Below are 12859 nucleotides of genomic sequence, written 5' to 3'. Positions count from 1 at the left end.
CCGTCGATCAAATTCTGGGTGATATTAGCAAGGGAGTAACAACTCGATCTCGATTGGTTAATTTTTGTGAGCATTACTCTTTTGTCTCTTCCATTGAGCCTTTCAGGGTAGAGGAGGCCGTGCTAGATCCGGACTGGGTGTTGGCCATGCAAGAGGAGCTCAACAACTACAAGAGAAATGAAGTTTGGACGCTGGTACCTCGTCCTAAGCAAAATGTTGTGGGAACCAAGTGGGTGTTCCGCAACAAACAGGACGAGCACGGGGTGGTGACGAGGAACAAGGCTCGACTTGTGGCAAAAGGTTATGCCCAAGTCGCAGGTTTGGACTTTGAGGAGACTTTTGCTCCTGTGGCTAGGCTAGAATCAATTCGTATCTTGCTAGCATATGCCGCTCACCATTCTTTCAGGTTGTACCAAATGGATGTGAAGAGCGCGTTCCTCAACGGGCCGATCAAGGAGGAGGTGTACGTAGAGCAACCCCCTGGCTTCGAGGATGAACGGTACCCCGACCACGTGTGTAAGCTCTCTAAGGCGCTCTATGGACTTAAGCAAGCCCCAAGAGCATGGTATGAATGCCTTAGAGACTTTTTAATTGCTAACACTTTCAAGGTTGGGAAAGCCGATCCAACTCTTTTTACTAAGACTTGCGATGGTGATCTTTTTGTGTGCCAAATTTATGTCGATGACATAATATTTGGTTCTACTAACCAAAAGTCTTGTGAAGAGTTTAGCAGGGTGATGACGCAGAAATTCGAGATGTCGATGATGGGCGAGTTGAACTACTTCCTTGGGTTCCAAGTGAAGCAACTCAAGGACGGCACCTTCATCTCCCAAACGAAGTACACGCAAGATTTGCTAAAGAAGTTTGGGATGAAGGACGCCAAGCCCGCAAAGACGCCGATGGGAACCGACGGACACACCGACCTCAACAAAGGAGGTAAGTTCGTTGATCAAAAAGCATACCGGTCCATGATAGGTTCTTTGCTTTATTTATGTGCTAGTAGACCGGATATTATGCTTAGCGTATGCATGTGTGCTAGATTTCAATCCGATCCTAAGGAGTGTCACTTAGTGGCGGTGAAGCGAATACTAAGATATTTAGTCGCTACGCCTTGCTTCGGGATCTGGTATCCTAAGGGATCTAACTTTGACTTAATTGGATACTCAGATTCCGACTATGCTGGATGTAAGGTCGATAGGAAGAGTACATCGGGAACGTGCCAATTCTTAGGAAGGTCCCTGGTGTCGTGGAACTCTAAGAAACAAACTTCCGTTGCCCTATCCAACGCTGAAGCCGAGTACGTTGCCGCAGGACAGTGTTGCGCGCAACTACTTTGGATGAGGCAAACCCTCCGGGACTTTGGCTACAATCTGAGCAAAGTCCCACTCCTATGTGATAATGAGAGTGCTATCCGCATGGCGGAAAATCCTGTTGAACACAGCCGCACAAAGCACATAGACATCCGGCATCACTTTTTGAGAGACCACCAACAAAAGGGAGATATCGAAGTGTTTCATGTTAGCACCGAGAACCAGCTAGCCGATATCTTTACCAAGCCTCTAGATGAGAAGACCTTTTGCAGGCTGCGTAGTGAGCTAAATGTCTTAGATTCGCGGAACTTGGATTGAATTGTAGCATACATAAGTTTATGCCTTTGATCATGTTCATTCTGCATTTTGTTGCTTATTGTGGTGCTCAAGTTGTACAAACATTCCCTGGACCTCACAAGTCCTTGTGTAAGTGATGCACATATTTAGGGGGAGTTGTGTTACAACTTGACCCTTTGAGACTAACCATATGCTTGAGTTTACTTGATTTAGTCTCGAAGGAGAATTGAAAGGGAAAAGGTGGACTTGGACCATGAAAGACTTCCACTGCACTCCGATGAGAGGGTAACTTATTCCAAGTTCATCTCATGAACTCTTATTACCATTTGCTCTTAATTGAAGATTTTGGTGAGGCAATGGGGTTATGGGGCCAAGATTGATCCCGTTTTGGTGCTTGATGCCAAAGGGGGAGAAAATAAAGGCCAAAGCAATAGATGGATCAGCTACCACTTGAGAAATTTTGAAAATAGTAGAATAGAGCTTTTGGTTTGTCAAAACTCTTGCATTGTCTCTTTTGTCAAAAGTTGGCCTCTTGTGGGGAGAAGTGTTGATTATGGGAAATAGGGGGAGTTTTTGAAATCTTTGATCAATCTCTTTTGGAATGACTCTCTTTATGCTTCAACATGTGTGTTTGACTTAGAGATAGAGATTTGAGTTTGATTTGCAAAAACAAATCAAGTGGTGGCAAAGGATGATCCATATATGCCAAAAATGAATCAAAATAAATTTGAGTTTTATTTGAAGTGATTTTACACTTATTTTAGTTGCTTTATGTTGTGTTGGCATAAATCACCAAAAAGGGGGAGATTGAAAGGGAAATGTGCCCTTGGGCCATTTCTAAGTATTTTGGTGATTGAGTGCCAACACAAGTGCTTAAATGTGAATTCATGCTTATGGATGGACAAAGTGCAAAACAAGAGCAAAGGTATGTTTCTAAGTCTTAGTACATTGGTTTTGTGTACTAATATACTTGTCTAAGTATTAGAAACAGAAAGAAGAAGAAAATAGAAGAGTTGGCTGTGTACAGCCAAAAGGCTGTTTCGATCTGGGGCACCGGACTGTCCGGTGGTGCACCGGACAGTGTCCGGTGCGCCAGGCTGCCTCGAGCGAAGTGGCCGCTCTCGGGAATTCGCCGACGACGTACGGCTATAATTCACCGGACTGTCCGGTGTGCACCGGACTGTCCGGTGAGCCAACGGTCGGCCGGGCCAACGGTCGGCCGCGCGATCTGCGCGGGACACGTGGCCGAGCCAACGGCTAGAAGGGGGCACCGGACTGTCCGGTGGGCACCGGACATGTCCGGTGCGCCAACGGCTCCAAGTCTGCCAACGGTCGGCTTCGCTATTTAAGGAAGGAAATCGGGCACCGGACAGTGTCCGGTGTGCACCGGACTGTCCGGTGCACCCGACGACAGAAGGCAAGAAAGGCCTTCCAGATTTGCTCTCAACGGCTCCTAGCTGACTTGGGGCTATAAAAGGGACCCCTAGGCGCATGGAGGAGCACACCAAGCAACCTTAGAGCATTCTTGATCATCCACACTCAGTCTTTGCGCATTCGTTTGTCATTCTCAGTGATTCGAGCTCCGTTCTAGTGAGAACTTTGAGATAGTCTTTTGAGCTTGATTCTTGGCCGTGTGTGTGCGCATTTTGCTGTGGATTTGTGTGTGTTGCTTCCCTCCCTTACTCCGTATTTCTTTGTGAATCTCAAGTGTAAGGGCGAGAGACTCCAAGTTGTGGAGATTCCTCGCAAACGGGATATTGAAAGGAAAAGCAAAACACTGTGGTATTCAAGTTGGTCTTTGGACCGCTTGAGAGGGGTTGATTGCAACCCTCATCCGTTGGGACGCCACAACGTGGAGTAGGCAAGCGTTGGTCTTGGCCGAACCACGGGATAAACCACTGTGTCATCTCTGTGTTTGATCTCTGGTGGTATTGTGTTTTGTTGAGACTCCTCTCTAGCCACTTGGCGATTATTGGGCTAACACTTAACAAGTTTTGTGGCTATAAGTTTAAGTTTCACAGGATCACCTATTCACCCCCCCTCTAGGTGCTCTCAGTGATCCATCCTCGGCTATCATTATGGAATATGATTAGGAATATCTTTATGGAAGATGATGAGATATCTATGATGTCTGCTTCTTTGTTTTTGTTTAGAATAGGATTGAAATTCTTTTGGCCTCAATTCTATTCAGATGGAAAAGGGTGTGATGGGGATTTATACCTATTGATCGAGTAGCAATTGAACAGAAGAGACACAACAACGTAATCTGTTGCTAAGTGCTAACTACAATTGTAGCTTAATATGTGCATTGCACTGAATGGTTATATTATTACCAGGATAAGGTTGTAATAGAGCACAAAAAGATGGTTGAAGCAATTGTAAAGCGGGATGAAAAGTGTTGCAAAAGAATCAAGGCAGCTGGTATTGACAATGAGTGTCCAGCTCTTGTAAGTAAACCTTGTGTTGCTACTTTTAGTTTATTTAACATATACAAATGTGAGGATGTGAATTTATTGCTGCTGCATTTGTTTGTGATCCAAATTTTGATCATTTCTTTTGAGCCCATTTTGGTGAAAATTGTGAGAACAAGATGAGAACGAGGATAAACATGTAAGCGAACCTGTAAAAGATACATCGTTCTATATCCCATTTGGAAGAGTACTTGAAACCCATGTAGGTCAATAATGCAGTTTTGCAGATCGTTCTATATCCCATTTGGCAGAGTAATTGAGGACTATTGTTGGATCAGAAAGATGGCATAATTATTGCAATATGTATTATGCTAATTTTGTTGTGCAGGAATAGGGTCCTCCAGGCACAATGCTTGTGATCTACCCAAGAGGCATTGATTTAAAAGATGCCCCCCTTTTTGCTGCTCTTAGTGCCACATCCTCATCGAAGAGCACAAACTAAGGGATAGCCAGTTAGCAACAGTGTTTATTCATGCTAAAAATTTGTGCACTTTGAGTAAATCCATATTGGAGATGTTTTAGTTGCTTGTATAGTAAACCCATAATAAATATGTTTTAGGGGGTGTTTGGTTTCTATGGACTAATTTTTTGTCCCTCCGTTTTATTTCATTTTAGTCCCTAAATTGTCAATACAAAAACTAAAACTCTGATGTTGTTTCAATGATACCAGCTCTGCCGGACAACTTTGGAGAACTTGGATATATTGTTTCTAAAAAGTGATTTTTGATTAAAACAAAAACCTATGTGCAAACGACTGAATGTCAAAGTCCTTTCTTCCATTTTTACCATGGAGCTGATGGGCTACTGGAGGCTTTCTCCTGTTCCTTAGCTAAGGTATGAGTGTGAGTGCCTCACCTGCCTCTGCATTCTACTGAATGAGATAAGTGATCCCTTTATGCATTTGATTCCTTTTGTGAATCCCACTTTGTTGTTATGAATTATCGTGGGCTATGTTTTTCTTTAGTTTTAAGTTTTCTGTCATGCCATCCTTCCCCTATGTTTCCTATTTCTGAGACTGTGCTAGAATATGAACTACGCTTCTCCATTTCAAATTTCTGAACAAGCTGCAATGGTTGAGTTGGAGATCATTCTGATTGTATTACTTATGCACATTTTTGTACCTAAGTATTCCCATTTTGCATTTGTTGTTTTAGAAGCTGAAGGATGCCATTGCAATGCACAACACTGCTCATTGCAGCATTGGCCCACCTGTTGGAGTTGGCGATGTTGGTGTATTCGGCATTTTTCAGTAACATATTGTTCTTCCTATTGTCATTTGTCATCACTGCCATCATCTACATCACCAACACTGAAGGCCTACCATCTTTTACTTTATCCAATATCCTTTGTTGGTACAAGACTATGGTGACTTTGATTATGTGTGCCGGGAAGTTTAAGTGCCGAGGTTTCATCCCAACCCTCGCAATTTTTCTTTTTGTTTATTTTGTCTTGGAGAGCAGCTCTTGCTATTGCTCATCGATATCCCTCACCAATTATCTCATCTGTTCATAGTCATTTAAAACAATACATTTGTGCTTAAATTACGTGAAAGGTTTAGCAGCTAGCTAATCAAAATTGATCCTTCGTTGCAGTGCACAAAGCAGAACAGATATCAACGTGATCTACCACTCATCAAGCTTGAATAGGATGAGCACGTCACTGAATAAAATGTACCGAGTTCCTTGAGCTTGGCTCTGGATCAGCTCTCTTCACTCCAAGATAGTGATGGGCTCTAGCCTGGTGATTTTAGCGGGATCATGTGCCATCATGCCTGGTTTAGTGACCAAGTAAGCTTATCCTGATTTGGGGTACATTGTTACTTTTATGTCCAAAAGACTGTTCAGAAACTAATGTTGTTGTTTTCTTTATCATCTAGAAAACAAAGCCACATCCAACAATATAGTGTTTGTAGACTTTGGGGTTGTTTGGTTCGTGGCTAAATGTGCCACACTTTGCCTAAGGTTAGTCGTTCGAATTAAAGAACTAACCTTAGGCAGAAAAGTTAGGCAAAGTGTGGCAAGTTAGTCATCAAACCAAACAGGCCCTTAGACTGTCTGCAGTAGAGTATGAAAAATAAGGGACGTAGAACTGTAGATGACATTGTTTGCAGAGAAAAGGTTGAAATATGGGATGAGATAGCCTTAGAGGACTTGAACTCAAGGCTTTTTTAAAAGATACCAAGTCTTTATCATGCAACAACAACGCTAACTCATAGATTTGTACTTATGTTAACATTCTACTTATTAGGTATATCAATACTTAACTTTTGAGTCTCATAGGTTTGTACTAGACAAACATTGTGAAGAGCAGGTCGCGCAAATGAAGTATTTTAGCCATGTGAGGAATGTGTACTTCTGCAAGTTCGAATACTTTGACACCTTGTATGAACACACTCTTTCTTCAAATATTTTTCTTTCGTAACGGCTGCTCATGTGAATCATGTGTGTTTCCCCTTGCTCATGGGTTTATTTTGGTGTATACTAAATGGTAGGTGATGAGCACTCTATGAAGGTGTTGTTCCAAGGGAAACCAGACTACCAAAATGGTATGTTTTTAGGTAATCGATTTATTACCCATTTTTGTTGCCGCCCAAGCCCACCTGTAATTCATCAACATGGATTGATTCTATGCTTCTTTGTTTTGCTGTATCAGTTATGAAGTTTAAATAAACATTGAATCCATGTTCTTGCACACTATTTTTGTAATGTTCAACCAAAAAATCTGCTTCATATATGTTTAGCAAGACAGAAGTTAATAGGTTACATTTAGTTTTTTCATTTGGTAATGTTCAAAACAACAAAAGGACGTATTCAGTTTTTTCAGTCATTTTCTGTTCAGTTCTTAACCACTTGTAGTTGCCTATTTGGTAATGTTTAAGTTCCCATGACCGATCTGGCAGTGCAGTTAAATTTATGGGTTCTTTTAGAGCCATGGATTGAATTTGTTTGCTTTGAAGGACAAGATCAGATTATTGACTGATAACTTGGCTTTGAATTTGGATGCCAACCTGCATGATCTTCATCCAGCCTCTTGGTTTGTTCTATGTTCCTTTTATTTGGTGATATTATAATTTAACATGTACTTGTATCTGGATTTGCAAAACTTTGTGGGTTGACTTGTGTTGAAAACAGATCTCTCTCTCTCTTCAAATCCAGGTACTATGTTGCATGGTATCCCATTCCCTTGGGCATTGGATTCATCAAAGTAGCTCAGCGCTAACTGTAATTAGCAGCCCATGATATAGTCAAGGAAAAAAATTAACTGAACTCGTCTGCTTATAATTTTAACTCTATCAGTAGAGTAGATACTGTTATCAGGTGCCTTTAAAAAGACCTGGGACATTTGTCTTCTTAAACTGTTGGTCTACTTATACCTCTTTTTTGCATTGCAGTCATCAGTTCTACACTCGTAGCCAAAATCTACAGTGGGAACTCCTGCATACATTGCTCCTGAGGTTCTTCTGAAGAAGGAATACGATGGAAAGGTATCATGCGTATTGTGATTGATTATTCTGCATACTGTTTCTATTCATGCACGTGTTATTGTTCTCCACTTGAACAACATGTTCGTGTGGCAAAGCATTTTTACACACGCACGGTTTGTAGCCATGTATATGTATAGTAGGGAACTATGTTGGCAGGTTGGAACGCTATGTCAGTCACTAACTCTTCGTTACTGAAAACAAGGTCGCTGATGTGTGGTCATGTGGAGTAACGCTGTATGTGATGCTGGTCGGTGCATATCCGTTTGAGGACCCAGATGAGCCTAGGAATTTTAGGAAGACAATTCAGGTTTCCTTTGCAGACTTGTTTACACCAGCCTTTACTCAATTGGCTGCTCATCCTGATCAAACGCTGACGAGATCTGCTTGGTAGAGAATATTGGGTGTGCAGTACTCAATTCCAGACTATGTCCACATATCTCCAGAGTGCCAAAATCTTGTCTCTAGGATTTTCGTCGCCGACCCAGCCACCGTGAGTACATGCAGCTTCGTAATGTTTCACTAGCTTCTGCACGACACATGTTTGCTTTTGAACAAATTACTAACGTTACCTATACAGAGGATCACCATCCCTGAGATAGGGAACCATCCATGATTCTTGAAGAACCTACCAGCTGACCTAATGGATGATAGCACGATGAGCAAGCAGTACGAGGAGCCTGAGCAACCGATGCAGAGCATGGATGAGATCATGCAGATCCTAGCCGAGGCGACCATTCCAGCAGCTGGTTCTTGTGGACTCAATCAGTTCTTGAACGACGACCTTGACCTCGACGATGACATGGACGACCTGGACTCAGATACCGATCTTGACCTGGAAAGCAGTGGGGAAATCGTGTATGCTATTTGACAGCAGCGAGGCAATGCGTATCATCAGTCCTGCTCACATCGTTTGTTGCGCCGCAGGTTACTAAGATAATTAGAGAGACAAGGGGGGAGGTATCTGTTGCAGATGCTGCTCGTGTCTGATGCCGTGATGCCCCCTTTTTTCATCCTGTTATGTTTGGTTGTTGTTTGGTTGGTGCATCTCCAGTGTTTTACAACAGTTTGGCTCTTTGGAATTGGTAGTGCTAGAACCTCGTTCATCTGAGAAGACCCTTTGTTTTTGCATCACCAGCTAAGAGACAGTGAAGTACTTGTATTATTACACTATTTGTGTCATATGTATTTGGTGTAGAAAAATAAAGAAACTCCATTGCCCGTTCTTGTTCCATCCGTGTCTCAAGATTTTTTGAGAACCCTCTCAATTTAGTGTCTTTTTGGCTGTTGTATCTCACGGCTGAATCACCAAGGCGCAATCTTTGAAACAACCGTCGCCTATTTAAATCTTTGCAAATTTAGTGGTTCCGTGCATTCATAATTGGGATGGACCCTCTCATTCACGGAATATCAAAGTGGAGTTAGAGAGATGCTCAAAAGGCACCTTGTTAACGGAATTTCACAATGCAACCCTCCTGGTTTATAGTCTGAATTTTAGGGTTATTACTCTTCTACCTAAGAAATATAATGCCTAAAAAATTCAAGAATATCTTCCTATTTGCTTACTTAATGTTAGTTTTGTATATAAGTTATCGTGGTATTATATGTCCCCATTGCAACACACGGGCACTCACCTAGTTGATATATAAAGAAATAATGGCACTACTACTATGGTACGGTGGACTAATAATGTTGAGAGAGAAATGAGTATCGTCCTTAACTAGTCATAAAACAAGCTGATACAAGATGCATGGTGCAACAAGGCTGGTAGTCCTAATTAGGGGGCTGAACCAGCTTAGGCTAAGTGGGCTGTTAGCCAGGCCCTTTTAGCAGTAGAATAAAGAGGCTAAAAGCCTTTTAGGTTAATCTGTAATAGGAGGTTATTTATAACTTAATTGGAATAAAATGAGAACAGGCTGTGATCAACATATTGTTGATCAGCCGCCGCCCTGCCCTAGTTTCTCCTCTCCTGCTGTCTTCCCCTGACCGTGAGAACCACAACCTCCTCTTATCGCCAACCGCTCAAGGAGCGGCCACCTACCACACACAGCTACAACCTAAGGAGAAGAGGGCATACCAATCTGGTATCAGAGATGTCGGGCAACGACGACAACACTGCCAGCGAAGTCGCATCTGCTGCGGCGCCAAACACCACCAGCGCAGCCCTGGAGCAGAAGCTGGACACCATGACGAAGGCCCTTGCAGATCTCGCCACCAGGGTGTCCAATCTGGCGCTGCATGTGACAGAAATCGATGGGCGCACGACTCCCATAGTGTCCGCCGCCGGCAACCATCCAGGGTTTCCTTACGGTCTCCCAGGTTATGGCGGCATTCCAGAGACACATGCACCATTGACCTCCACCAGGCCACCACCAGCTACAGCTCCACCATCATCCAACCCATTACCAATCCACCAAATCCCCATGCCCCACTCGCTGTCACCTCTTCCATCGTTTCCACCATACATACCATAGCAGCCATTACATCATATCCCAACCCATCCCACCCTGCAGTCTTTCGACGCAGGAGCTCCGCGACACTACAAGATGGAGTTTCCGACATTTGATGGGAAGGAGGATCCCCTCGAATGGCTGAACCACTATGAGCAGTATTTCAGAGGCCAACGCACGATTGAGGAGGACAAAGTGTGGCTCGCCTCCTATCACCTCAAGGGAGCAGCACATACCTGGTATTTCATGGTGGAATAGGACTATGCAACGGTGACATGGCCTCAATTCAAAGAGCTCTGCAATGAGCGCTTTGGTCCGCCACTACACACCAACCCATTAGGCAAACTGTCCCATCTTTGTTTCCGGACAACCGTGGATGATTACCAAGAGCGCTTCTCGTCACTGTTGTGCCACACCTCTCCATTGGCACCTGACCAGCAAGTGCAGCTCTCCACGACGGGATTGCCAGAGCGGATTAAAATCGATGTCGAGCTGATGAACCCACAGAATCTGCAGCAGGCTTCTCGACTAGCAAGGGCATATGAACGTCGCTCTCAGGTCATTGATGGTGCTCAACAGCGGCAACAGACTGGTAGGGCCCCAAACCATTTAGTCGACCACCAGTGCTCACACACATGACGACAATGCCGCCAAGAATACACCCCAGCAGCCACCAACACAATCACCAGTCCCGTTCAAGCGCCTCACCCCCGTCGAGATGGCAGAACAACATAAACAAAGGCTATGTTACAATTGTGACGAGCCCTATGTACGCGGCCACCGCTGTCCCAGGCTATTCTATCTGGAGGTCACAGACTTTGCTGACGATGAGATCAAGGGTGACACAGATGATGACAAGGAAGAGCAGGACCCAGTGGTTTCCCTACATGCAATAACTGGGATTAGAAGGGAGGACACCATGCAGCTACAGGTAGTCCTCAACGGTCAGGAGCTGCTGGCCCTACTTGACACGGGTTCAACACATAACTTCATCAACTACAAGGCAGCACAACAGTGTGGGGTTACTTTGGAACCCACACCAGGTCGCCATGTCAAGGTGGCAAATGGAGACACAGTTTTCTGCCAGGGAGTAACTCGTCGCGCAGCCATTGACATCAACACAGAGAAGTTCACCATTGAGGCATATGCAATTCCCTTGGATACATTTGAGATCATTCTTGGGACAGCATTCCTGAGAACATTGGGACCAGTATTATGGGATCTCTAGGACCTTTGCATGACCTTCTGGCATGAAGGTCTACGCATACTGTGGAAGGGTTTAGGGTCCGTCCGCACAGACACCACTACACCAACCACATGTAGCATCAGCACTGAACCCAAGCACATGATGGATCACTTGCTGTAGTCCTTTGATGATGTCTTTGAGGAACCACAGTCAGTACCGCCAGCCAGACATTGTGACCACAGGATCCACCTGAAACCAGGCACTGCACCTGTAGATGTTCATCCATATCGTTACCCCCGATTGCAAAAGGATGAATTAGAAGCTCAATGTGCGGATATGCTTCGTCGTGGTATAATCCGATACAGTACATCCACATTCTCAGCCCCGGTCCTCCTAGTGAAGAAGCAAGACAATACATGGCGTTTTTGCATTGATTACAGAGCCCTCAATGAACACACTATCAAGGATAAATATACTATAACAGTGGTTGACGAGTTGCAAGATGAACTCCATGGGGCTCGATTCTACACTAAGTTGGACCTCCGTTCAGGGTACCATCAGGTCCGTATGCACAAGGATGACATTGAGAAGACAACCTTTCATACACATCATGGTCATTTTGAATTTTTGGTCATGCCGTTTGGTCTTACCAATGCACCAGGGACGTTTCAGAGCTTGATGAATTTTGTACTGCAGCCCCTGTTGCGACGCTGCGTGTTGGTTTTCTTCGATGACATATTGATATACAGTCCATCCTATTCAACCCACCTTCAACATGTCAGAGCAGTGATGACTTTACTTTGCGTCAACAATTTATTTGTCAAGAAATCTAAATGCAGCTTTGGAGCCACTTCTATTGTATACCTGGGACACGTCATCTCAGAATCAGGGGTCTCTATGGACAGTGACAAAATCAAAGCAATCACCGCCTGGCCAACACCTAAATCAGCTCGTGGGTTGCGAGGATTTCAGGGAATTGCAGGCTGAAAGTCGCCTAGAGGGGGGGGGGTGAATAGGACAAATCTGAAATTTACAAACTTTAAGCACAACTACAAGCCGGGGTTAGCGTTAGAATTAAATTCGAGTCTGAAAGAGAGGGCGAAAACAAATCACAAGCAAACAAGATGGATGACACGGTGATTTGTTTTACCGAGGTTCGGTTCTTGCAAACCTACTCCCCGTTGAGGTGATCACAAAGACCGGGTCTCTTTCAACCCTTTCCCTCTCTCAAACGGTCATTTAGACCGAGTGAGCTTCTCTTCTCAATCAAACGGGACACTAAGTCCCTACGAGGACCACCACACAATTGGTGTCTCTTGCCTTGGTTACAATTGAGTTGGAATCAAGAAATAATGAAGAAGAAAAGCAATCCAAGCGCAAGAGCTCAAATGAACACAAATGTCTCTCTCTCTAGTCACTAATTTGGTTGGAGTGATTCCGGACTTGGGAGAGGATTTGATCTCTTTGGTTGTGTCTTGTATTGAATGCTATAGCTCTTGTATGAGGTGTGAAGGCTAAAAATTTGGATGCAATGAATGGTGGGTGGTTGGAGGTATTTATAGCCCCAACCACCAAAGGAGCCGTTGGTGAAGGCTGCTGTCGCATGGCGCACTGGACAGTCCGGTGTGCCACCGGACACTGTCCGGTGCGCCAGCCACGTCACC

General features: G+C 44.1%; 1 pseudogene; it reads left to right on the top strand.

Annotated features, from left to right (window-relative positions):
- The first annotated feature begins 3970 nt into the window (after window positions 1-3970).
- On the top strand, window positions 3971-8489 carry LOC103648528 (serine/threonine-protein kinase SAPK10-like; annotated as a pseudogene).
- The last annotated feature ends 4370 nt before the right edge of the window (window positions 8490-12859 follow it).

The sequence above is a fragment of the Zea mays genome, chromosome 2 (assembly GCF_902167145.1).
Source record: "Zea mays cultivar B73 chromosome 2, Zm-B73-REFERENCE-NAM-5.0, whole genome shotgun sequence".
Taxonomy (NCBI): Eukaryota; Viridiplantae; Streptophyta; class Magnoliopsida; order Poales; family Poaceae; genus Zea; species Zea mays.
The sequence above is the reverse complement of the archived record's forward strand: the minus strand, read 5'-3'. Positions and strand labels throughout refer to the sequence as shown.